This window comes from Sinohyriopsis cumingii, chromosome 3 (assembly GCF_028554795.1).
Source record: "Sinohyriopsis cumingii isolate HCF-2022 chromosome 3, ASM2855479v2, whole genome shotgun sequence".
Lineage (NCBI taxonomy): Eukaryota > Metazoa > Mollusca > Bivalvia > Unionida > Unionidae > Sinohyriopsis > Sinohyriopsis cumingii.
The window spans coordinates 134,273,982-134,301,523 of NC_142963.1; the positions used below are offsets into that span (position 1 = coordinate 134,273,982).

The 27,542-nt window shown below is 35.0% G+C and overlaps 1 long non-coding RNA gene across 1 annotated transcript in view; it reads left to right on the forward strand.

The window, feature by feature from the left end:
• The first annotated feature begins 3,988 nt into the window (after positions 1–3,988).
• The window catches only part of LOC149803900 (uncharacterized), a 39,906-nt gene continuing 16,352 nt past the window's right edge, over positions 3,989–27,542 (forward strand). Inside the window, exon 1 of the long non-coding RNA XR_016419993.1 lies at positions 3,989–4,121. This is a non-coding gene — a long non-coding RNA (uncharacterized LOC149803900). The remainder of the gene's footprint in view (positions 4,122–27,542) is intronic.

Consider the following 27,542-nt stretch of genomic DNA (forward strand, 5'->3'; position numbering starts at 1 on the left):
AATATATGTATCATATATGAAGAAAACACATTTGGAATCTTAATTACCCATTCATTTGCAAAGGTTTCGATAAAACCATTATATGACATAATGTTTTGGCTCTCCCAATAAAGAATACAGGAAAATACAAAATTACAGGAAGATGCACTAGATTTAAGAAACAAGAGAAATACAAGAGGAGCCCAGTTACTAAGCTGTTGTAGTTTCTGACACGTTATTTATTAAGGAACTTGCATCTGAAAGAATCGACGAATTGGCCTACGTGGCACATGTAACCGTAAACAACCTATAAATGACTAATCCGAGAGCTGACACATCGAAGTGAAGATCTTGTGTCCCCGTCGTGTCAATGTCATGATTTTCATGCTTGTCGTGTTGAACTTCATCGCTGTTTTACCTTTCATTGTGTGATAGACACATCCACAAAAAAATGAATCATATGAACAAGATGCGTGTTTACGACTTGAAACCATAAACAAAAACAATCTGATTCATGTGAACACAGTGCAAGCTTACGACCCGGTACCTAACCGCGAGAGCGGAGTCTCGTTTATGAAACAGTCGCAACCTTGAGTATAATCAGTGCTACCGGTACACTTGGGAAACTGTGGCAACCTTGAATATAGTCAGTGCCACCGGTACATGTGGGAAACGGTCACAACCTTGAGTATAATCAGTGCTACCGGTACACTTGGGAAACTGTGACAACCTTGAATATAATCAGTGCCACCGGTACATGTGGGAAACGGTCACAACCTTGCGTATAATCAGTGCTACCGGTACATGTGGGGAAACTTTCACAACCTTGAGTATAATCAGTGCTACCGGTACATGTGGGAAACTGTCACAAACTTGAGTATAATCAGTGCTACCGGTACATGTGGGAAACTGTCACAACCTTGAGCTCAATAATACATGTGACAGCTATCACAGCTTTCAGTGTAATCAGTTCTACATGTGGTTTGCAATACCAGTGTTTTCGAAACTTTAATCGGCTCGAAGTCGACATTCAGACTAGTCGAAATCGGCATTCTGGCCGGAATCCGGCTTTAAGACAATCTAATTCTAACACCCATTCTCTAGAGTGTATTACAGTCATGGCGAGAACTAAACAAACAGCTCGCAAGTCCAAAGTCCAAAGTCTATGAAAATGTAACAAGCACTCTTTGTGGATCACGCAGTATGCTTCCAAGGCCAAAAGACTAATAGAATATATATATATATATATATATATATATATATATATATATATATATATATATATATATACCCCGAGAACGAAGACCGAGTCAGACGTTCTAATGACTAGGCCACCGGAGAGGTCTGATAGCCTAGAGTGTGGAACAGAGATTTTATAAACCTAGAAGAAGTATTTAACCGGAAAGGTTTCCATGGATAAATCTTAAGACCCAAGGGAACTAAACGATATTCCTATATGGAAAAATGGTCATAGGGGGAGGAAGTGTAACTATAAAGGAGCTATCACCCATTCTGAGAAAAATCAAGAAAAAGACGGAACAATTACATATAGCGGACCTGCCATATGAATACTTCTAGAAGCCACTATAGAACGTTTTGAAAACAAGTCTAAGATCAAAGTTATGAATGCTAGAATGGGGACCCACCCATAAGCCAGATCAAGAACCGGATCAGGATATTAGAAATTGAAAAGGAAGAAATACGGAAAATCAAACCAGTCTTCTTTCTACACGGTTTCATAGTGAATACATGATATCAAAACTGTATCTGCTACAGGAAATGCAAACACTGTGGAAACACGTGTCATGCCTACAAAAATGTCCAACGCCTCGAGACAAGAAAATGGAAGAGACAGGACAAACACACGTATATGAGCTAATAATGTTTTTTTCTAAACAGAATGTAAAAGGAACGGAACAGGAAGAGAAAATAAATGAGGTTAACTGCAGAAACAGCAACGATGGCAACATGGGGTAAATAAGAATCAACAGCAGCAACAACAACAAGGAGCATACAACATTGAGCAACAACAAGTTCCACAATGAATACAACAGCAGCAACAACTGAAATATGGAAATGGCAGCAACAATTAAAAATTAACGGTAGAAGTAGAGTGCAAGCAAGAGAAAGAGACATGGCAACCTGAAGATTCTAAGAAGACAGACAGCAAACATCAGTAGGGTCAACAGCAAAATCAAAATGAACAAGTGCACGCAACCAACAAGAACAAACAAAAACTTAATATGGAATTGAATACGGTAAAGGGGAAAGAAAAGAAACCAGAAAGACCGAAGATAAAAACAAGAAGAAAATCCACACGCCCGCTGGAAAAGAAAGCAGTTCAAGTACAAGATATGAAGAGATCAGGAACGAAAGGAGATAATGAAAAAGAACTGGGAAAGAAAGGCCAAAAATGGAAGAAACAGAGGAAACAAGCGGCCAAAGAAAGTTCTACTACATTTTAAATTTTGCTGAGGAGTTGGAGGACACTTTCTAGCAACATATCAATTTAGATACATCGATTTTTATTACAATTATTGAGAAAAAAGAATATATATATATATATATATATATATATATATATATATATATATATATATATATATATATATATATATATATATATATTAAAAAAGATCCATAATGGTCATCTTAAAAGAATAAGAGGAAGTGAGAGAGTGACTGCACTCATGCACGCACCATAACATTTAAGGACAGGATTACTTTGAAGAAAACAAAATTAGTGGAAGCCCAGCTAAAATAATGTACAAACAGCTATAAACTTTGGACAAAAAGGGCGACAACCAACACTAAATACCTCCTGGCAGAGGTCGTTTACAAATCGTCTTGAGGAAATAAGTTATGGAAACTTGCCCAACGTACAACTGTCTGGAAGGAGGGAAATACTGAAAGTTGAACCCAAGACAAAAAGCTTGGCCCAATAGGGAAAAATAACGAACCTCCATAAAATTACTGGCTCTTATAATAATAAGATCACGCATGCGGGTACCCATAAGGTGGAGGGGGAATCTCGGAAGGTCTAATCAGATCTATATGGTGGTACGGACTAAGAGCTGTCTACAAAAGAAAGCGGTAAGAAAATCGCTTTAAATCAAAGCTACATAGAACAGGTTCATTACATCAGATAACAACTGGTTTTCGGAGAGAAGATGTTTTTAATGAACTATTACGCGACATTTGGCTACGGAACAAAAACTGTTTTCTAATTTAAATGTTTCAATTTTATTAAATGCAAAATCGTTTTAAAAGTTCGGGTCGATTTTGTTGCCAAATTGGTCCAGTTGTTAGGTTTTTTATCGTTTGACATGTATACTTGTATACGTGGGGGAAAAAACGAAACCTCCATATGTTAAGTTTTACTTAAAGCAATGAAAATTGAAATCTTGGATAGGTAGGAGGCTTTGTGCAGTAGAGAAAATTTTGCTTTACACCGTTTAATACAAAATCTCATTACCTCGAGTCCTTCGACTATAAGCCATCGTTACTCTATAAACCTGTCAATACGTCAGCTTGACTGAAAAGATGAATATTTCTTCTTTTCATAAAACATCGGAATATGGAAGAAATGTATGCGCCCGTGATACAGAACAATGTATGTGCTAATTAAAACTTTATTTTGCACAAACAAATTATTACTTTGTCCTTGTCCTCAGACATGAAAATTAGGTCTACTGCATTCCTTAAGTGTGTCGTCCGAACTTGAACCCATATGGGATTATTGAATTCATATTAAGTTCTTTCTAAGAGGATTTAACGATATGCGAGTGAGTCGATGGAAAACCGGTCGATTGCCTAATGGTTTTGGGTAACAATTCTTTGAACTGATTCTCGTTTATCAATCAATTACTTCGAAGTGAGAATATCTCGATTGTTTATACACTAATTATGCATCGTCATTATAAACAGGATATCGAATTTACGCAAGTGATGTTTTGTCCTTATTGATTAACGGAGAAGGTATCCAAACATTGATAAAAAGGACAGCATTGTTAAAATAACATTTGGTGCCGTGATACGCGAGACACTTCCTTGTGTGCATGTCATAAGTGGAAAATGCTGGAATTGATTAGAAGGATGGCTTAGAGGTAAATAAAAGGATAATAATGAGAGATCCTTTTTAGGTAAGTACATTTTTCATCCTCATTTCATAAATTTATTTAGAATGAAATAGATTGATGAATTTTTATACGACACATGGTATGAAACAGCGGTAGGAAAGCAAGGTAGGAAAACAGTTTTAAAAGACTTGGCAAAAAATGTCTCGTGCAAACTTGAAATTGCATAACCTTTACAAAACCAAAAGTATAACTTACTATAATGTGACAGGAGGCAGTGGAAATAAATTCAGGCCTTTACAAGTTTGGGAGATTAAGACAGATCTCTATTTTACGAAAGTTGGCAATTCTTAGAGTACCATATTCTGTGAAGTACTTTGTTGCATTACATTAAAAGATTATTGTTTTAACCCACTTAATGCTAATAAAAGGTGCTAGTGTCTTTAGCATTGTTAGAATTGGCAGGAATGTATTGGAACTGATCTTTGCACAATGACATTGGAATGTACCATTGTATATTAAAATTGGAACGTATATTTGCATAATAAAATTGAAATGTATCCTTGCACTATAGCATTGGTTGTATTTTTGAACAAATAAATTGGAATATATCCTTAAATATAACATTGGAATGCATCCTGGCACAAATAACATTGGAATGAATCCTGGCATAATAGCACTGGAATGAATCCTGGTTTAATAACATTTACCTCTTTCAAGAAAATTCCCAAATCTATGTAACAGCTGCTAAGATGATTTTGAGATCAACTTGGTATACTGTTTTTTACTTCTAGTGTTACATTTTTACGAACATGTCAGATTACCTAAGTGTATTTACTTTGTTATTTTGATACATAAGGACGCGTTGGTGAATATTTTCAAAACAATGAACTGAGTGAAGATCACACTTTCAGAATTTGGCCAAAATCAATGCTATATAAGACATCGAAATCGGTAACAACAGTCTTCAAAAACGTGAACATATATAGTTTTCATCCACAAAAGACTTAATCATTTTAAATAAAGCCAGAAGATGATATATGTAGCTTCGGGAGACATACTGAGCAAACCTGAACTTACGAAAGAGACAGTATCGGAAATGCCTTCATGCATGGGCGCATGCACATGGGGGCAAGGGGAGGGGAGTACCTCCCTCAAGCCCAGATTTCGCTTCTAAACATGCTTTTACATATACCCGTAAAACTTAATAACTGACCGTTGCCTGTTCCTCCCACCCCCACCCCAATAATTATGTGCGTGCCCCTGCTTTCATGGGAGCATTTCTATGACGCATATTTCTATTTAATTTCCAAAACCTTGTAATGTATGAATAAATATTCTCTCCACCTGCGATATTGCAACCCTATATATGCAGTCTTCGGGAAAATATATTTTAAACTTTTAGTTATTAATTAATTAGAAATAGGTGCTGAGTCGTACAGATTATGTAATTATTGTTCGAGTTGCTGACATTAACAAGGAAATTTGTATTTTTTCTAAGATGTGATATAACGTTCTCGTAGATAGCATAAACTCGTATAAATGGACAGACGATTTAACAAATTGAATAATAATAATAATAATAATAATAATGAGGATGATATTGATAATACCTAGAATAATAATTATAATAATTATTATTATTATTATTCTTATTCTTCTTATTATTATTATTATCGTGCAAATTTGAATGGCATATGATGAGTTAATTGTATGTAGTGTGCTTCAATACATCTGAGAACACACTTGTATTCATTTTTTGAAGGTAGATACTACTTGTAGAAATCTATAATTTGTGACGTTGAATTACATGTCACCCATATAACTAGCTAAATTGTCGGAAGGTTACAAATATGAAATTTCACTTTTCAGTGCTTTCACTCGAATATTGATATTTATTTACAGGCAACTTAACGACATTATATGATCAAAACGATAAAAAGAACTTTGATGGAGTTTTCGTAACGATTCACTTGGCAAGTTATCCTAAATTGATTTTTGTGGGGGGATAAAGGGTTCTGTCAGTAAATGACATCTGTCTAGTATATCGATCCGTGTATCAAATTTGCAAAAGTTTAAAAGACTACATGTATATCATTTATATTTAGGGGCTTTTTCTGAAGTCTTGAAAACCTCTTTCAGCTGATGCGTTTTTTTATGAACGTATGCGGCAGAGTGTGCATGCTTTGATTTACCTACAAAGAAGGCATTTTTATATAAATTTCTCACCCGATCTACGATGCACTGAAAACCCTTTCCGTCCGTATTATTTGGGGTCTAATTATTACTGAACTTTGCTATCATTATTAATTAAACGAAGGCCAGTATTATCTCTGATGGAATTTTATTATTGATTTGACTCTTCAAATCACGAGGTAATATAATTTCTTCTTTTGCAAACCAGAAATTAATATAGCCTCAGATTGTTTACTTGAGGACCGGTATTAGAAATGGAGCCTCTGTAATATTCGAAGAAAGACGTAAATAATTTGAGGGCACAAAGAAACTTTCATTCAGGTGAAATTTTATTGTTAGGGTTTGTACAAATCTGGTGTTTTTCTAAATGAAAGAAATACGTATAACAATTTGTTCTGTTTTTCTTTATGTAGCCAGATACGTTTGGGAATCTCAAGTTTCTCATTATTCTAGCTATTTTTGAAAAAAGTTTCCGATTCTTGTAATGTAAACATTTTTTATAATTTTCATGGCAACATTTTAAAGTAAAGTATATTCAGAGTATACTTATTCTACTATAATATCATCTTTGTCGCAATGGATAAATAAACAAAACTACATAAGTGTATGTGTTTTGTTCCGAGTGGACGAAAAAGTTTGATATGACGCAGAAATGTTGTGGCATTCAGATCGAGACGTATGTTCCTATATTGTATCAAACGACTCGGAACAAAGCACTTACGTGGTTTCGTATTTATTATATATCCCCTTTTTATTCTCGCGTTCTTTTAAATTTCTGAAATGTATCGTTTCAGAAAAATTAATTAGGCATTGGGTGTTTTATGAATGATATTGTACAACCCTATGAAAATCCCTACGTAAATTACTGAGACTTAGGATAGACGTTTACTGTGCAGTTGTGTCGTCGGTCTGACTACATTGCAGATAAGGTTATTTTCTCATTAACTTTGAATTTTCAAAACTTTTTGTATGGAACATAGGAATGTTTTTAAACAGTGGTCATAAGCAAGTGGATTGTTGTCCTTACTTCTCAGGTGGAACAGTGGTTTTGGACAAGCAAGTGACCCGTCTTCTTGCACTCAACTCACATCATTCACATACTCTACTTCCAAGCCGATTTATGGGCAAATTTGAAGAACTAGCAGTAATTAAATACATTTCATTTTACGCAGAAAGCTAATTCATTTACAGTACATTCCAATTCCCTATTTTTATGTTTTTATTTGATATAAGCACTTACTGATGCATTAAGTCTCAACAACATTGTAACCACACGTAATTCTTCTAAATCTGAATCAGTCACAACAAGATGTTGCTCGCTGTGATACGTCTACCTCTATGTTGTAATTGTTTTTCTGTGTTATCATTTACTAAACAATATATATTGTTATAATTTGTGCTTACATAAATTTATATAATATAACAGATGTCGTTACGGCTCATCGATTTCTAGGTCAATAGAAATATTTTACAATATCAGCAACCAGTTGAAAAAAACTAGTTGAAACATAATAAAGTTAAAGATTTATTTCCTGTAAAAAAAAACGTCATGTAACGTTTTGCAAACATAACCGTTTTTCTGTTATATTTGTTTGTCTTGTCTATGTTTTGTATTTGCCTTTGAAAAGACTCATTAAAGAGTCGAAAGCGCTCAGGCTAATTATATACTAGTTTCGTACTGTCCGTTGTCAGTTTATTGCATTTATCTTAATCCCTGACACACGTGATCTCTTGCTGGATCCTGTGCACTTGATTGTTATTCGCCATATGATTTGCATTATATATATATATATATATATATATATATATATATATATATATATATATATATATATATATATATATATATATATATATATATATATATATATATATTATTATTATTATATATATATATATATATATATATATATATATATATATATATATATATATATATATATATATATGACTTGTCCATGGATTAAAAAAAGTCATTCTCATCCTACCCAAGGCTGACCAAATTAATTTTTTAACCGAGGAACATAAAGCTATAATAAATAATCAAAAATATATGTTCACCTAGGACAAGTAGAGTATCACAGTCAAGTTTTGTTTATACTGATTACCGATCAATATCTGGTAAATAGCTTACAATACAAAAATATGTAAATGGATTAAAATATATTAAACGAAATAATTGCATATGATAGTAAGGTAAGTCATATATATATATATATATATATATATATATATATATATATATATATATATATATATATATATATATATATATATATATGGACGGCCCGATATTTCTTGTTTCCAAAGACTGGAAATTTATTTTGTGTTTTACGTCTCCACTGATCGTTAGGATAAACGTTTTCTCTTGCAAACAGGAAACATTCACGGCAGAATAAATGTGTTCCACTCGCTATGGAAAATGGAACAATCGATCAGATGCCATTGCTTTTATTTAAGTTCGGTGATCCTTTGAGGAAAGGTTCTTTGAATTTATTGAAGATTATGGTCGGCTTGGTTGATGAAAGTGAATGTAATATTTAAGGCACCACTAAAGGCCATCTTTGGAAGAACCAAACAAATGCCTGTTTGTTATTGCCGCGGCATCAACAAATAAGTAGAGAACATTAATTGGGACAGAGTTTTTTTTTTTTTTTTTTGTTTGCTTATTATTTATACAGAATGATCGGTATTCAAATATAACTAGTTTCATCAAAACTATTTTTTCTTGTACAGTTAAGATCGATTGTCTATATGAACAAAGGATTTGTTTATGCAACAAAAGATTCCAGTGTATCCAAATTTACGGTTTCCTTTCAAGGTGCTTTGGAATTTCTCCACTCCAAACACAAGATTGTATATACATGTTTAAACAGTCAAAACTGTTGTCGCCCAAACAATCGCCACATAGTTTTATCGCCAATGGGGCAAAAAAAGCAATTTGCGACATTGTTGAAGCCCAGTGTGATATTTCCATACATAGCTTTGCAAATTATTTTAAAATGTAATTAAAGTTCTTATTTATTGCGATGTATTATTATTCTACTGTGCATTATCATTTAGCCTGGCGAAAACGCAAAAACTATCTAAACTTTAAAGATGTTCATTTACTTTCTTGCAATGATCTTGCGATGCATGCATAAATATAACTCTGAACTCATTTTAAACTAGAAATATGTGGATGGCACGCAATCGCAAAATCAAATATTTTGGAAATGGCGTCCATTTCAATCTGAAAGGCATCGCAGATCCGCATATTTACTTCTCCACCAGCCTCCTCTTCCCGTCCGACCCCAGGGCAGTTACACAGTATCAGAATCAAGTATTAATTACACATATTGTAATAAATTTGGAGTATGCGCATTTGTTTATAGTGCTTCTTTTTAACGAATTCTTTGATTTTTGTGATTTCTTGTTAGATTATGGGAAGTCGGTGCTGGGAATATTTTCCTCAGCCCGAAATAATTAGCCAATTACTCGGATCAAACGTCACCACGGAGTGAAGTATGAGTGAGTTTCCATGATGTCATGCTTTACTTCTGGTACATTCAGGTCAGAGTCGCATGAGTGTCTCTGTCGTTCCGTGGTCCCTATTAAAGTCTCGTTGTGTACATTGATCGTGTGACAATAGGTGGAGTATTTAAGATTGGAGAATCGTATATATTCAAATGTAATAAACGAGAAGGGACTGTTCTGTCGTCGGCAGGAGCCGTTTACTCTTTTCATGTGGTAAATATAATGCTGTGTTACAGGTAAACGTTGGCATAAAACTATGTCCTAACGTGGCATAGTAAAACTAATTGACTTTATTAGTGGGATTTGTATAGTTTTATGGCGTGAAATGCTGACGGTACGTTATGGAAAGTTAATGAAGTGAAACCATGCAGATGTATGGTTGATAGACAATTGCGAAGTTGTGAGATATGTGGTCTTGTATTAATTAGAGTAAAATTATTATGGAATGGACACGTTGGACCTTATACTTTATAACATTAGTTGTACAGAGGTCTTTGAAATTAAGAAGAAACTTATGGCTACTAGCGGAATCGCGCCAGGGTTTGACACCGCTCGATCAAGTAAAACTTTTGGATTGTTGCAATATTTACTTCTCCTCCACCAACCTCCCCCCTTAGTCCATCCCAGGGCAGTTATACAGGATCAGAATCCGTATTAATCACACATGATTTGACCTTCCTGATATGATTCCATGAAGAAAGTTTGGTACAAAACTCTCTAAAAATATCACTCTTTACACCATAACAAATTCTCTGTATCTTCTACATCCCCGCCTTTCACATTATTAAGTTTTCAAACATAAAATTAATTTCGCGCAAAAGAACTATCGAAGATTTTTTATTTGGCACCTAAGATTACATGTGTTGGTGATGTTTTATTTTTCTTTAAATCTGGGACCACGCTACCCTAAATGTCTTGCATGCAAATGAGGCGTTACAACATGCATGTGTTTTGAGTTATTTAAGAATTATACCAGGAGGAAAATTGAAACTTAATGAACAGTTGTTGTTGTTGTTGGAGGGTTTCACGCAATCTTTCAGCACAAGATAGGCTATACATGGCTGCCAGTATAAATGGTGGAGGAAGAACCCAGGAAAACACCTCAAAGAACCACCGACCCACGAAAAGCTCCTGGCCAGCTTTCTCACATACCCACATTGGCCCGAATCCGAGACTCGAACCGACGCAGACAAAGGTGAGACGGCAGTGATCTGTAACGACGAATGATTTAGACCACTCGGCCACTCAGGGCCCCCCGTAATGAACATAAAAAGGACCAAGATGTATTATTTACTGTGTAATCCTGCTTAGAGGCCATGAAGGGTTGGAGATTCAGTAGACTGGCGTTGCCCGAAAACTTGGCAAATATACAGCCGACACACTGAAAGTTAACGACTATCTTGAAAATAGGATATTATAATGTTTCTACAAGATGACGTCTGCGCTTGGGTTCCAAGGTCAGTGAGAGGATAGAAATTTTCTCAATGCATAAATACTCTCAAATAATTTTTCATATGACATCCATAATGGCATGTCTTAATGATGTTTGACCCAATTGATCCCACTGACTCCACTCCACCCAATCTCCATCCGGGGAACCCGGTTGCCGACCGTGAACAGCACGCTACATGAATGTTATATCTTTGGTAATTATATAACTCTACCAACTGACACACTGAAAGATAATATTAGCAAAGAAGAATTATTATTGTATCCATTGTTTACATTTACCACTGCCCTAAGATCCCCTAGGGCCGTAGAGAAATTCTGATTCTTTGCTTAAAAAAATCTACGTTCTTTAGGAACGTGACCTGACCAGTTTGTATTTGCGTTTGCAAAAGATATCGCGCACATACGTACTTAATTACATATGTACAGATGGACGGACGGTGAAGAAAAAAAGCTAATGAAAAGACATTTGTTTTTTTTCTTACAGCTACCAATTAGAAACAAAAGTTTAGGAATATACCTGAAAGTAAAAGTAATGTATACGCTGATGGTACGAAGTGTGGCGATGATACACTATTGATAAGCCAAACAACATGAAGAAAGCTTATATAATTGGAGAAGAAAAAATTGGGGGGGGGGTATACATTCGGGCATTTCTGTGAGTCTGTTTATTGTAGTGTAAATTGCCAGTGATATCATTCCAAATATCAAACGGCCCATTTGTGAAAAATTAAATTGAAGAAAAACTTGTCTGTTGATTTTGTGTGTATTGTTTTGTTTGTTTGTTGTTTGGTTTTTTTGGCTTTTTTGTTTGTTTTTGTGGGTTGTTTTTAAATAAAGAAAGCTATGATGACCTCTTACCTGATGAAATTCGCGCACAATATAGTACAGTTGAAGTGATGTAACAATCCACTTGCTTGATTCCCAGGACAAGCCCAGATTCGGCTAGGGCAAGCTCAAATTTCTAATGCACTTACACAGACAAGTCAAAATGTTGTGTGTGTGTGTGTGTGTGTGTGTGTGTGTGTGTGAGAGAGAGAGAGAGATGACGTGTTACGTTCACAATGCTTTGTGTTTTGCACGTTTTATACCTTGCCACAGTACTAATATCAGCACCTTTTTATTTCGTGTTTATACGTAACACATTATTCTATCATATAACTGACCACAGTTTATTTCATCTAACGTCTGTCATTTGCATCTTGAAGTAAATATCAAAGTCAGTCTCGCATTTTCTCGTTTTCTCGCGCAGACGTGATATTGTGCATATTTTCAATTCAAAGCAGGTTTAAACCCAAAAATAGGAATAAATATTTATATTTTAACTTATTATGTATATTTTAGTCTTATTATTTGTATGTATCAGGGATTCTCCTACGTTTAGGTCCTAACTTAGCCTCTGGCAGTTTGTGAGCTTGCCGACTCTAAACAATTGATTTGTTACGATGCATATGTCCGATTTTATGGTGATTACGTGTTAATTGTTCGTAATATAAGTCGTGAGATTTCTTTGACAGGTGTGTTTGGAAATAAAAGGTACTCATCTCAAACGATTAACTACCGGGAAGATTTTGCTCAAAGAGTGATCGATGTACCGAACATGCAGCATTCATGTGATTTGTTGTGTACTTGATAATTACATGAGATCGATATATACTTGATACTCGACAAACAATTACATTTATAAAACAAATAAGTGCCCTCCATCTTAAAAGTCAGCTGGTCAAACAATCTAAGCATGTCGCCGATTTCAAAGAAATAATATGTAAATTGTTAAATAAATGAATACATTGATACATTCAAGTATCGACATACGGTTAAAAGGTGCCAACAAAGCCTAAAGGAAAAATATTCTAAATACATATAACACGGTCTCCTTAAAAACATCACACATTTTATTTATTTTTAATTTATTCTCTCATGGTGGGGATATAAAGTCTGTAATATGCATCGATTACCCAAGGGGAAATTCAATTACCCAGTCAGCTTGCCCTGTGCAAACTGATTTATTTTATAAAGGTTGTGAAGACCACATCTCACGGTAAACTTGATACTAGACTATTACCAGCAGTGTTTAGAACACATCTCACCGTAAGATTCATTATATACCACAACCAAAAGTGTTTAGAGGATAACTGACTGTAAGTTTGACAATAGACGACTACCAGCAGTGTTTAAACCACAGCTCACCGTAAGTTTGACAATAGACGACTACCAGCAGTGTTTAAACCACAGCTCACCGTAAGTTTGATACTAGTCCACTACCAGCAGCGTTTAAACCACAGCTCACCGTAAGTTTGATTCTAGATCACTACCAGCAGTGTTTAGAACACAGCTGACAGTAAGCATGATTCTAGACAACTGCCTGCAGTGTTTAGACCACATATCGCTGTAGGCTTGATCCAGATACTAGACCACCAGCAGCAGTGTTTAGACTACACCTGAGAGTAAGCTTGATAGTATACCACTACCAGCAGAGTTTATATCAAAGCTCACCCTAAGTATTATACTAGACCACTACCAGCAGTGTTTAGACGGCAGCTCATCGTAAGTTTGATTTTATACCAATACCAGCAGTGTCTAGACCACACCTCACAGTAAGCTTGATACTATACCACTACTTGCAGTGTTTAGACCTGAGCTCACCGTAAGCTTGATCTCAGACCACTACCAGCAGTGTTTAGACGACAGCTCACAGTAAACCTGATCATAGACCACTAGCAGAAGTGTTTAGATCATAGCTCACAGTAATCTCGATACCAGACCACTACCAGCAGCGTTTAGACCATAGATCGCTGTAGGCCTGATTCTAGACCACTACTATCAGTGTTTGGATCACAGTTCACAGTAAGCTTGATTCTAGACCCCTACCAGCAGTGTTTGGACGACAGCGCACCATCAGCTTTATACTAGACCACTACCAGCAGTGTTTAGACCACATCTCACATTAAGCTTGATACCAGACCATCACCTGCAGTGTTTAAATCAAAGCTTACCGTAAGATTGATACTAGACTACTACCACCAGTGTTTAGACGACAGCTAATAGTAAGCTTGATTCTAGACCACTACTAGCAGTGTTTAGACCACAACTCACAGTAAGCTTCATCCTTGACCACTACCAGCAGTGTTTAGACCTCACCTCACAGTAAGCTCGACACTAGACCACTACCAGCAGTGTTTAGACCACAGCTCATAATAAGCTTACTTCTAGACAATTATCAGCAGTGTTAAGACGACAGCTCACAGTAAGCTTGATTCTTGATCACTACCAGCAGTGTTTAGACCACAGATCACAGTAAGTTCGATACTCTACTACTACCAGCAGTGTTTAGATCACAGCGCACAGCATGCTTGATTCTAGACCACTACCTAAAGTGTTTAGACGTCCATCAGTCATTAGAAATTTTTTAAATTTCAGAAGGTTAGTGATTACATTAAACCAACATCATTCTAGCTATAAAAAATATGTCACGGTCTCAGATGCTAATCAATTTTGAAGGAGTTTAATCTAGCAAATTTAACATTGTTCTATTTTCTATATTTTCATTAAATGCGTATTCAGAGCTCTTTAATTTCGTTGTGGTTTCTCTGTCCCCCCCCCCACACACACACAAAAAAGTAACTTCGCAAAAATAAATAGTACATGATAAAAGTTCCATCTACCACACACATAGGCTTTCAATATCTTCATACACCTCTCGGAAATTATCACCACATTCGGCCGAGTACTTAAATTTATCGTCTTTAAGAGTGTTTGACACTAATGTGCTTTCATCTATACGACAAATTTGTTTTTCAGCTCTGATAAATTTTAACGATAATGATGTTATATCTCATCTTATCAATTATGTATGAATTTTATCTTTTGAATAATGCGTTTTTGACGTGTTGCTATTATATTCTAATGGATATTGACCCATGCACTTTCAATTGCCTGTTTCATTTATTTTTTTGCTAATTTTATCAGTGCTCCATTTATTCGGGGCCCAGGAAATAGATTAATTAAGGAATATTCTGACAAAATGCAAGTACACATATTAATTTGGATAGAATGATTAAGAGGAACAAAAAGAAATTAGATAAGAGTTTCAAAATGCTTGCAATATGTAGAAATAATTTTGGAAATGATAATAGAATTGTTCCCCTGCACGACATTTGGTTAATTGTTAAGACACTCGATCGTATTGCAAAGATTGCAGTGAGATTTCAAACTATTAAGCCGTGACATTGATGGTACAGCTCGTGAAAATTTATATGATGACGTTTTAATTTTTGTTCTATAAAATGAATTTGTATCCAAATGATTAAAAGTCCTCAAAAAATGGAAAATACCGAGCAGTGCAGTCACAATGTACAAATGCCTAATAGTGAACGCAAACAAGGACAAATACCGAGCAGTGCAGTCACAATGTACAAACGCCTAACAGTGAACTCAAACAAGGACAAATACCGAGCAGTGTCAAAAGGGAACAGTCAAAAAAGTCAAATACCGAGAAGTGCAGTCAAGATATCTTAGATTCCTCACAGGGATAAATACCGAACATAGCAGACAAAATGGCATAGATACCGAGCATTGCAGTCAGAATGGAACAAATACCGAGCAGTGCAGTCAAAAGGGGACAAATACCGAGCAGTGCAGTCAAAAGGGGACAAATACCAAGCATTATAGTCAAAAGGGGACAAATACTGAGCAGTGTAGTAAAATAAACGACACATACTGAGAATTGAAGTCAAAAAGGAACAAATACAGAGCATTACAATCAAAAGGGGACAAATACCGAGCATTATAGTCAAAAGGGGACAAATACCGAGCAGTGTAGTAAAATAGACGACAAATACGAAGAAGTGCAGTCAAAAGGGAACAAATACAGAGCATTACAATTAAAAGGGAACAAATACAGAGCATTAAAATCAAAAGTTGATAAATACCGAGCAGTGCAATCAAAATGGAACAAATACTAAGCATTGCAGTCAAAAGAGGACAAAAACCGAGCAGCGCAGTCAAGATATGTTCAACAAACTACAGAGCTTGTCGAATGATCATTACAAACATTGGGTCGACAAAATGAAAAATGCATACTATGATATAATACAACTTTAAAACATATTTTATTGTTTTCTGTTGTTAACAGAAACAGATATACATACTAATGTTCAATATTATTCAAATTATCACGCTTTTTTATTAAGTTTTCTTGCACAAATATTTTATCGAAAGCAGAGCGTTCAGTTCTCTACTGCAGGGGTCGGCAACCTAAGGCACGTGTGACATTGGTGGCACGTCAAGAGATTTTTTGTGGCACGCAAAGGGCAGCCAAAAATTTCAATTTTAACAGTGTTACTCTTTTACTGGTGGCACGCGCTCGTTCATTTTGTAATTAATCCAGAAAAAAAAGTGGCACGCTTTGTAAAAAAATGTTGCCGACCCCTGCTCTACTGGATGATGAGAATAAAGAGAGGATAAGACTGATTAAGCATTTTTATTAAGTAGAATTGAAATCCGATTAATAAGGATAAAGCAGATGATAATGACGACTATATTAATTTTGACTGCCGTCATTATAGTTATCACTATTATTTAGTATTATTACCAGAGTAAATAAACTTTCAGCTTTGACTTTGAACAACTAGGCTTTCCATCAACAGAATATTACGAAATGCCTGTCATTATATTTATATATATATATATATATATATATATATATATATATATATATATATATATATATATATATATATATGTATATGATCGTAAGCCTTTAAACAAGCGACTGCTTTTGTTCAGATTAACTGCTCGCAAATTAACGGTGTTTACTTTTATTATTTGTTATTCTCAATATAAACGTATTTTATTGTAAATTCAAACTGTTTTATATTCTGAAAATATTGGATTATTGGATATGTTTACATTCGTGCTGCCAATTTGGTGTTGGGTTCTTACTATTTGCAGTACAGTTCGATTTTGTAACTCGGATATGCGAGGAGTAAACTTTGTTACGACAGTGGCTCCATCGATTGAGCATCGACCGAAATTTAAGAGAAGACACAAAAACGCCGTTTGAAATGACAGCTTGCAAATTTATCGTCTATTCATGCACAGATTACAGCCAGATACCTCCTCCTGATCTCTGCAATTTACATTTATGCATGTTCTATTTTAATTTATTTCCACAGTAATATATATAAATATATACACACAGGTCTTAAAAAAATATTAGAAAAGGTGAGAACCAGCAAGTTTTATAAAATTCAACAAATAATTTATTTCCAAAGAATATCAACTAGAATATGTAAAAGGAAGCTACGTTATTCCGGAATATATTCCAAATAATCACATAATTTGGAATACAAGTTTTAATATTAAAGTTCTGAATAAATTTTAGATGTATTCTAAAACAAATAATCCAACGCTGGAAGTGTTGATGTGCCTGTGGTGGCCTATGTCGTGATAATGTGCCTAAAGTCTTTTGTTGAATCATAATAATACAATCCCAGAATATATCCTTATTAGAAATTCACTATGAATCTAATTCACTATTTCCAAGAATGTTATTTCTGATCACTTTGTATTTCCAGAGACGATTCACTTGATTAAGTAATCTGAATAAATCAATTGCAGTCCAAATGAAATACTGGGTACAACATTAATACCACTGATTCCACTCAGATTTTAAAGTATGGATGAATAATCTCCAGTAACAGGATTATATAACCCTAGATCTGACCTCAGTTCACTTTTCGCATTTTCAAAAAAAGCAAACATTACCCAATGGAAAATTAAATTCTAGAAGTTTCCAAATGTTTACAAGATAAAATCTTAGATATAATTAGAAGGTCGTTACTAAAATTTTAATAAAGAACAAAAAAAAAAAAAAAAAAAAAACCACAATGCCCATGACTAAGTTCAAGATAAATATGTTCACATTGATTAATAATGATTCTAATATTAAACCCTTATTTATAGAGAAAATATTGCCCATGTATTAGTTGTTTACATAATACAAAAATCTACGATTCATGTCAGGTTGAAAATTAACTTGATTTTTAAAAAGGTCAAGTCCAAAATACGGTTATCCATAGTATATAATGAAAAAAAAAATTAACTTAAAAAAACTAACAAACATCGCAAAATACACTCTCGATCTCTCAATCGCTCGATCCGGCTATCCATCCTCACGTCTATATTGGTGTAGATATTGATACCAGTTGAGGAGGCACGATCAAAGCAATTCTACCATACATGTGTTCACCTCTCTCAGTGCCTAATTACAGTATTTGTTCTTGCATAATGTTCATCTCAACCTCAAGCATCATAGATCAAGAATCTGCCCCCACATTATGTGACGGCATATACTGGTTTATCCTGTATACATTTAGGTGAGCGTTAAACACGGATTAGTATGATGCGACATATATTTTGTAATATTGTCTTTTACCTAACATCCTTACTTCGAGGAATCGATAAAACACGATCTTTGTCATTGATTTGATTTCACTGGTAAGGTATTAAATTGATGTTCTAGATACCACACTGTGTTACATTGATTACATGAGATACAAACACACAAAGCAGGACATTGAAGCCATTCATCAATTCAAATATAAGGGCACGCATCATCGATACATATTTTCAGTCTCAAGAACAAAGAATCCATAATAACTACCTTTATCGTTTAAATGCAACACACCATGTCTCATTTCTCTCTCTCTCTCTCTCTCTCTCTCTCTCTCTCTCTCTCTCTCTCAGCAGCAGAGAGGGTGAACAGACCATAGAATTCTGACAAAACAAATAAAACAAACAAAATAAAATCATCTCGTAGAAAGGTCCAGATTTTTACAAATTAACTTTTCCTTGAGATGATTTTATTTCTGTAATGGCCGATTATACTAATAAAACTTTAATTCGAAATAGCAGCTGAAAAAATAAAGTACTCTACGTGTTTATTTATTTTTTTGTTTATTTTTTTGACGACCAACGTTGGTAGGTACCCTCTCTGCTGCTATTAATTTATGTAAATTTACCACCATACCAAGTTTGATGAATATTTCTTAACGCGTTCTCCGCATCTGTTTCATCTTTATTTGTTCTATGTTTCAAGTAATATTCAAGTTCTGATGGTGGTTTTTCTATTTTTGGATTTATGTTCTTTCTGTGTTTATAATATATCATCAAACTTCTGTATCGATCTCCACCGCAATTTTTGCAAATCTGATATAATCCTCTAACGCCGTTGTTACATCCAACACAACTTCGTGGACCAGCATGAGGATTTTTCTTTATAAGATAATTATGTTTTTTACAATATTCTCCACGGCATTTTTTATCACATTTGTTAGTGGTTCCTTGACGCAGCCACGCACAGTTGTTCATTATATGAATGATATCTTTTTAATTAAATTTATTAATTTATCCAAATATTTTATCAAGACCCACACGATATCTTGTTCTTAGATCATGTAAATTTATTGTTATAAATCCGTGCGGAGTAGCTTGCGCTAGTGAAAAGAAATTTTTGAATTTAATTATATCCATGTCACCACCACACCAAGTTTGATGAATATTTCTAAGTGTGTGTGTGTCTACGTCATTAAACACAACTAAAATGTTGCAGTTGTCTCTAATCACCTTCGGAATTTGTGTGTATCGTTGAGTAACATAGATCACGTCTGTATTTTTATGTCTACCTCGGGAAAATATTCTGGCTGGATTTGATTGTTTATCTAGCATCACATCGTCGTATACAACTAAATTATTAATAAATCCGTCTAAAACATCTACGGATGGTGCTTCATCAATATCGGTTATAAACTCTATAACATAATTACTTTCATCCAGTAATCGCGCGTTTTCATTGAAATCTTTAAGTACATCATACATCGTTGATCATCAGCGGATGGTGCTACTAAATACAATTTATCCCATTTCAACCATCTCATTATCAGATTAAGTAATAACTGCGTCTTACCCGATCCAGATGGTCCTATGATAATCATTCTGATGGAATTTGGTAACGCAGGGTGGTGTTTAACTGGCTCTCGTTTTCTTGTTGCTGAGAAATCAATTATATCCATATATATTATGTCATGAATTTATATTGCTTACGCTGTAAAGTTAAAACTCCAACTACTGATTTAGCTACGGTTACAACAAAAAATAAAAAAATAGCGTATGGTGGAAAATGTTCTGTGTGCGGTAGAAAGAAATTTTCGTTTTTACCTAATAAGCACGGTGGTGATATTGCTAAAATGATGTCAAACTTTCCAGGTGCTCCATGGGCTAAATACAGCGGAGAAAAACATCTACCAGGATATAATTATTGCGGTCCTGGTACCAGACTTGATATCAGGCTCGATAATCAAAATCAACCAAAACCAGGCGAGGAACCAATAAAAGCTATTGATCGAGCTTGTCACGCTCATGATGTAGCTTATAAAAGTAAAAATCTACAAGATAGACATATTGCAGATGTGAAATTAATTCACGCGTTAAATTCCATAAAAAATAAAAATATTAGAGAATCATTAGCTAATTGGTTAGTAAGATCCGCGATGAAAGGCAAATAAGCGCTTGGGGCTGGTAATTAATAATGGAATCGATTTATTATTCACCAAGAGGATACTGGAGAGGCAAAGCAGCAATTGGTAAACTTGCTGATGCAGCAGCGGTTAAACATTCTACTGCTAAAACGTGGTTATCAAAACAAGCAATATGGCAAATTTATCTACCACCACCGAAACGAATTCAGTACGCGTATTTCGATGTCAGTGTTCCTAATGAAGTTCATCAAGCTGATATTCTGTTTTTACCGCATGATACTGTGCGTAGAAAAATATACAAATACGCGTTAACCGTAGTTGATGTTGCAAGTAGATATAAAGAAGCAGAGCCGCTATCAGCGAAAACATCATCTGAAGTAGCCGATGCGTTTGAACGAATTTATCAACGAGGACAATTACGATGGCCACAGCTGCTACAGGTTGATCCTGGTAAGGAATTTCTTGGTCCAGTATCATCGTTGATGAAACAACATAATACCAAAATACGACGAGGTCATACTGCAATTCACCGTGATCAGGCAATTGTTGAGCGATTTAATCGAACACTCGCTGAGCGGTTATTTGGATATCAATACGCGAGGGAATTTATTCAGGATAAAAGATCTCGCGAGTGGGTTGCAAGATTACCAAGCGTGATAGCTGCATTAAATAATGAGATTACACGAACAACCAACATGAAACCCATTAATGCAATTACAAAAAAAAATATACCAACACAACGAAAAGATGTTGAAAAACAAAAAATATTGGGTGATGTTACAGTTAGATATTTATATGAGCCTGGTGAACTTGAAGGTGGTAAAGCGAGAGCGACTGATCCTATTTGGAGTGTTACCACACACAAAATATCCACCGTGACAAGATCCTCAGGTAGACCTGCAATCTACAGATTAGATTCGGCTGCTCCTCAACGTGGATTTGTACGTGAACAACTACAAATAATTCCCGAGGATACACAACTACCACCGCGATCACTTAACTAGCACTAGCGCCTCTACGTCGATTATACTCAAGACAGGTCAACATGGTATTTTCTCGTGTATGACCGCGACTATTATCTTTTCTATCTACGGTAAATTGTCTTGAATCATTACTCGAATACCTCCACAGCATTATGCAATTACAACTTGCGCAATGATTATTCTGCTGCTGTTTTAACTCAATAATAAATTCAACATCAATATCAAAGTCACGTTTATTTTTTTTATCAGATTGTTTGTATCCGATTAATTGTTTTCTTATTATATCATCATCGATGATGTTAAATTTATCAACGATTTCAGGAATTATAATTCTACGTAATTGAGATATTTTTCTGACCCTCGATACCGCTAAATAAACTAAATTTGACCACTCGATACGATCGTCTACAATCCAGATTGTGTATCAGAAATAGTTAATCCCTGAGACGAGTGGATCGTCATAGCGTATCCCAACACCCATGGAGATTTGTCAGCGCGTAATGCATCTTCGACCACACTGATATCAACGGCGACACTATCATTTAATACGAGATTCTGTTTTTCAGTCTGTCCTGGAATATCAACATTAATATTCTGTTTTCGTGTATCTGATGGTCTATAACACAACGGTATGGGTAATTCTGAGTATTTTTCTTTATGTAGTTGAAATAACTGCTGTTGTAAATCGTCTCTGATTATTTTTCTGCTTGCTACGATCAAATCGGTGGGTCTCCATAAATTTAAAAAATCACTCATTGAGGTCTCTGAGATCACCCCACGTATTATTTCACACTGAATTTTGTTTGATTGTAATCTGATTAATTTTTTAAACTCCTTTAAATTTGCATCGAGAGCTCTATGATCATCATCTATTTCTTCGTAATAATCAACGAAATTTTTTAACCAATCATGTGGAGATGGTCCAACAAAAGGCGGCGGTTGACCATGATCGCCACACATTATTATAGCGGTATTTTTCGTCAACAACGAATCAAGAAACGTTTTTAATGTATCCAATGACACCGTACATATCTCGTCCCAAATAATTATTTTAGGTATATATTTTTCTCCCATTCGCTCAGGAGTCCATGTATCCCCGCGCCACCGAAAGAAACTATGATACGTTCACGATTGTACTTGCCGCTGTTTCATCTCGCGTGCAAGTCTATGTGTGGGTGTCAGCACGATCATATCTGAATTTCTATAAACAGTAATTGCTCGAGTCGTTTTGCCGCATCCACCAGGTCCATTGAGATATACTGTCTTATATCTAGTTATTGGATCACTCAATGATGGCGCTTTCGACATTTCTGATATTTTATTACCCTTACGATAAAAATCTCTCATTGGAACATCTGCTGATTCTGTATAATTGTGTAATAATTCTTTTTTTATTCTCCACGAACCTCATCGTTCATCATTACTTGTAAATTTCATAACAGATTCTAAATATTTACTTGAAATATAAAACGAATCTGTTGCGACTCTGACTGCGGTCTCAGGAAATCTATTAATCATCGATAATAAATTTATGGAAACATAAGCCAACATGGAAGATCTTAGATGAGTATACTGTGGGGAGACGTCATTTATGTAACTAACGATCGTACCCAATTTTGTTCCGTCGGATAAATAAACACTTTCTCGATTTACAAATATATTTCTCGCTGTTGTATCAGCGATTATAAAATCGTACTCGGCATCATCTAGAATTAATCGTGCGTGATGTCTTTTATGATCATATGCACCACCTTGAGTAAATTTACCTATAATTTTTCTACCGAGATCTTTTGCGGTTTTGAGTTTATTCTCGAGAATTTTAGGAATATCATCTTCGGAAACATCAGGATATTTTTCCTTAAACTCGCTAATAACTTCATCGAGATTGATAGAATCTGACATGGGCAACCAAACTTTCGTCTGTGCATGATATGATATAATCGCCTCACTGACCACCAACGATGTCAGTATCGCACAATCTAGCATATATCGTAATAAAACTATAGGTGCCCAACGTTTTTCACAAAAATGTCTACCAAACCAAACATAACAAATCTTGTGAAGATTTTCGTTAAACTCGAATGATTCAACACAAGCGAATCCAGTCAGATCAAAATCAGGTAATGATCCATTAATTGCCACTCGCGTCATCTCGTTTGCTGGGTGACCAAATCTTTTAAAGTATACAGAACAATCTCCGTATCCTAGAAAACTTCCCGGATAACATGCAACCATATCAACCGAAATAACATCATTGTAATTATATTTGGTATTCCATAATCCACCGTGTCCATATTCGACGCAACTTGCGCGTACATCCTCGAGTAAATCAAATCGTGTTGGTTTCCATGAATTTTTTTCTCTGGCGAAATGAGCCGCAACAGATGGAACGGTAAAACAATTAGTTAGTAATTTGTCAGTATTTTCCGCGTGCTTGCACTCTAAAAACTTCTCCGCAAGATTTTTCATCTCGTCATGGAGGGATTCTGTTCGATATATTTCACCATTTGGTCTGACAAACTGATCAAATTCACCTTCCTCATTACTTTTAAATAACCATACCGATACAGGATCGTTTTTACTTATTTCGTTAATAAAATCAAACATACTCATATCTGAGGGGTAAAATCTAACAGTTCGATCACGTGGAAATATTGTTACTGCGCTAGTCCATGCATGCGCGTTATGATCAATAATATTTATTGGAGCTCCTTTCGATTTATATTTAGATTCGTACAGTACCTCTCCCGTTATTGTTGATACTGCTATTGGAAATTTTAATATTTTTCCTAATTCAGCAACATCTTTTATTGTAGCACCGGTATCCTTAACTGAATCAGCCCACGAGTTTATTTTTTCACGCCTTAAATCAGTTAATCCATTTCCACGCATCGCGTTTGTAAAGTGTTCTATTACTCGTTCGGCTACACAATTTAACCTTGAAAATTTCATGGGTGCCAGTTTATCAACGTTGGGTTTTTTATTTATCTCATAGATTCCATAAATAACCGCTGTTACAGGATACGCTCGCTCATAATACGGTTTGTCAATACCCGTCAGTAGACCCGGTCTGGAATGTTTACTTAATATGACAGTTTTATTATTACCAAGGACAGGATCATATTTGTCACGGATAATCCAACTACCTGTTTCTGATAATACAATAAATTTTACTCTGAAGAAATATTTTTGATTGACCTCGTATTCAGCGATGTAGTTAATGATAGTTGCCGCTCGCTTGTCATTCATTGTGGCGTCCTTGACAGTACTGCGTATAATCTTGAACGTTGACCATACATGAGATGCACCATCCGTGTAAAATTCTTTCTTGGCGTCGTGAATTTTCGATATCAGACTTTTATTTTTCGGATCAACCAAATCTCGCACTGGCAAGTCTGGAGATAATCTGTCGAGGTTGAATTTATATTTAACAGGCCTAGTTTGGGATAATCTCTCAAACTCATTCATATAATTAAAACAAATATTTAAATAAAGAAAATTATATATATACAATGTCTCAATGCAAATGGTTGATGATCGGCTCAGTAAATCGATGCAACAAATCCTGCAGAAAGGAATTTTGTTGGATGCACTCACAAAACATACGACGAGGAAGTCTAGGACCAATACCATGTCTGCGGTGTGGTATTGGAATTGCGAGGAAAAACAGGATTATGTGGAAAGTGCGGTGGAAAACGGTTCAGATAACTTAAAAGATATTATGACAAAAAAAACAATAATGGTGGAAACGCTATAAAATCCGTGGAGGATTATATATCAAGATTTCAGACAAACAATGATTTAAACAAATAATATTATTGTATATATGGAGCAAAATAAATTTGTCCCACATCCCACAATAACAAACTATGAATCAGATATTAATGGTGTCATCAGACACTGCAGGTTAAAAAAACCAGTTGGTTATATTAATAATCATGGTTATCTAATGTTCACATACGAGGGAGGAAAGAAACATTATCTGTGTCATCGATTCACGTATGAATGTCATAATGGGATGATCAATGACGGTCTTGTTATTGATCATATTGATGGGGATCCTCAAAACAATAATTTATCCAACCTTCGTGTTGTTACGCAAAGCGTGAACTCTGCATGTGGTAATACAGGAAGATGTAAAACAATCGGAAAGAGGGCGGTAAATTCCACAAACACAGAAACTGGCGAAGTAAATATATTTCGTTCGATGCATTCAGCTGCGAAATATTTTGATATTAACCCGCATTCAGTACAAAAAGTAGCAGAAAATATATATAAAACCGCTTTCTCGAAAAATTATAAACAGAGAATCACCTTCCGATATCAATAATTATCATAACCACCTCGAATTAATTTTTTTAATTTATGTCACAGAATTTCCCCCATACACTACTTATTTTTTGACTCATGAAAGGGAGGTAATTTTATGATCCTCGGTATATGGTCATAATTATCTACTGTTTCTAACTTACAAAAATATGCAGTTCGTGTATTTTTCTGTTCTATTCGTGAAACATTTAGAACAACACAGCACATAGACAGCATATACATTACATCTAAACTACAGAAAACCGACATTTATATTCCAGCTTACTGAGTGTAGAATCCAGCGTCTAGTCTGTATCGATCTGGCGGGTTAATTTTAGATCTACAGTACAGGGATCCTGCATGTATTTACTCGATTACAGAAATACGTGTATATAGTGTTTGGAATTAAAAATCAGTTGCATTTTCCTTGTTCAGAGCAGAAATATACATGATATATATTTGTATACGTATGTGTGATTATGTATTTGTATGTGTATGTGTGGTTACTTTTTTTATCGAGTAATATTAACAACTAAATACTCCCTTGACTATATGTTCATGGATACAGATTTACGAGTGGGAAATCTCGTAATATATATTTCTCCATAGAACAGATATAGAGAGGACTGAAAATCTCGTAATAGTCATAGGAAGGATGAAAAAATCTAGCAGTTATGTTATAGGAAGGATGAAAACATCTAACAGTTAGATGATCTATCATAGATGGCGTGGTATAGTAAATAGGAAATTCCTTAATCCAGCTTTATAAATCTAACTTGTTTGGTGAAAACGTATTTCTTGAATTCAGAATTGTATTTTGAGCAAGTATATTTGAAATTGGTTCCTTAGCTATATATTAACTTCCGAAACATATGTTTGTAACAAGATTCGATGGCTCAATCAGTATCGTATTGGACTGTGACGCTCGCGGTCCAGGATCGAATCCCCATGGCTGACAACTTGTCGGTGGTGCGCATAATTGCGATTTTTATAATAATTGGGGAACCGCAAAACCCCCGCTCAGCAAAATTCAACCATAATATCGACCGGTGGTTGATACATATTTTCGTATCACCCACGGGATTGATTATTGTGGGTGGGATTTTGCTGAGCGTATATGTTTGTACTGTCCTTGCATATATTCATTGTATATATCCATTTCATTGTACATACCCATTTCCTTAATTAAGTTATATGTTTGTGCCGTCTGAGCTCGCTGATACACTCGATAGGGGCTCTTCATTCATAATCTGAGCTCGCTAATACACTCGATAGGGGCTCTTCATTCATTGTATATGTTGTACTGTCCTTGAATCATCCCGACGAACTCACTAAAGACTCGGTAGGGGTTCTATAGGGATATTTTTTTATTTTAAAGATTTATATATTACATAATGAACCATGAAAATATCAATGATGTAATTGTTGCTATTAAAAAATTGAAAAAAGATGGAATTAATATATCCGATGAACTAAATCCTGAAAAAATAGTTTCT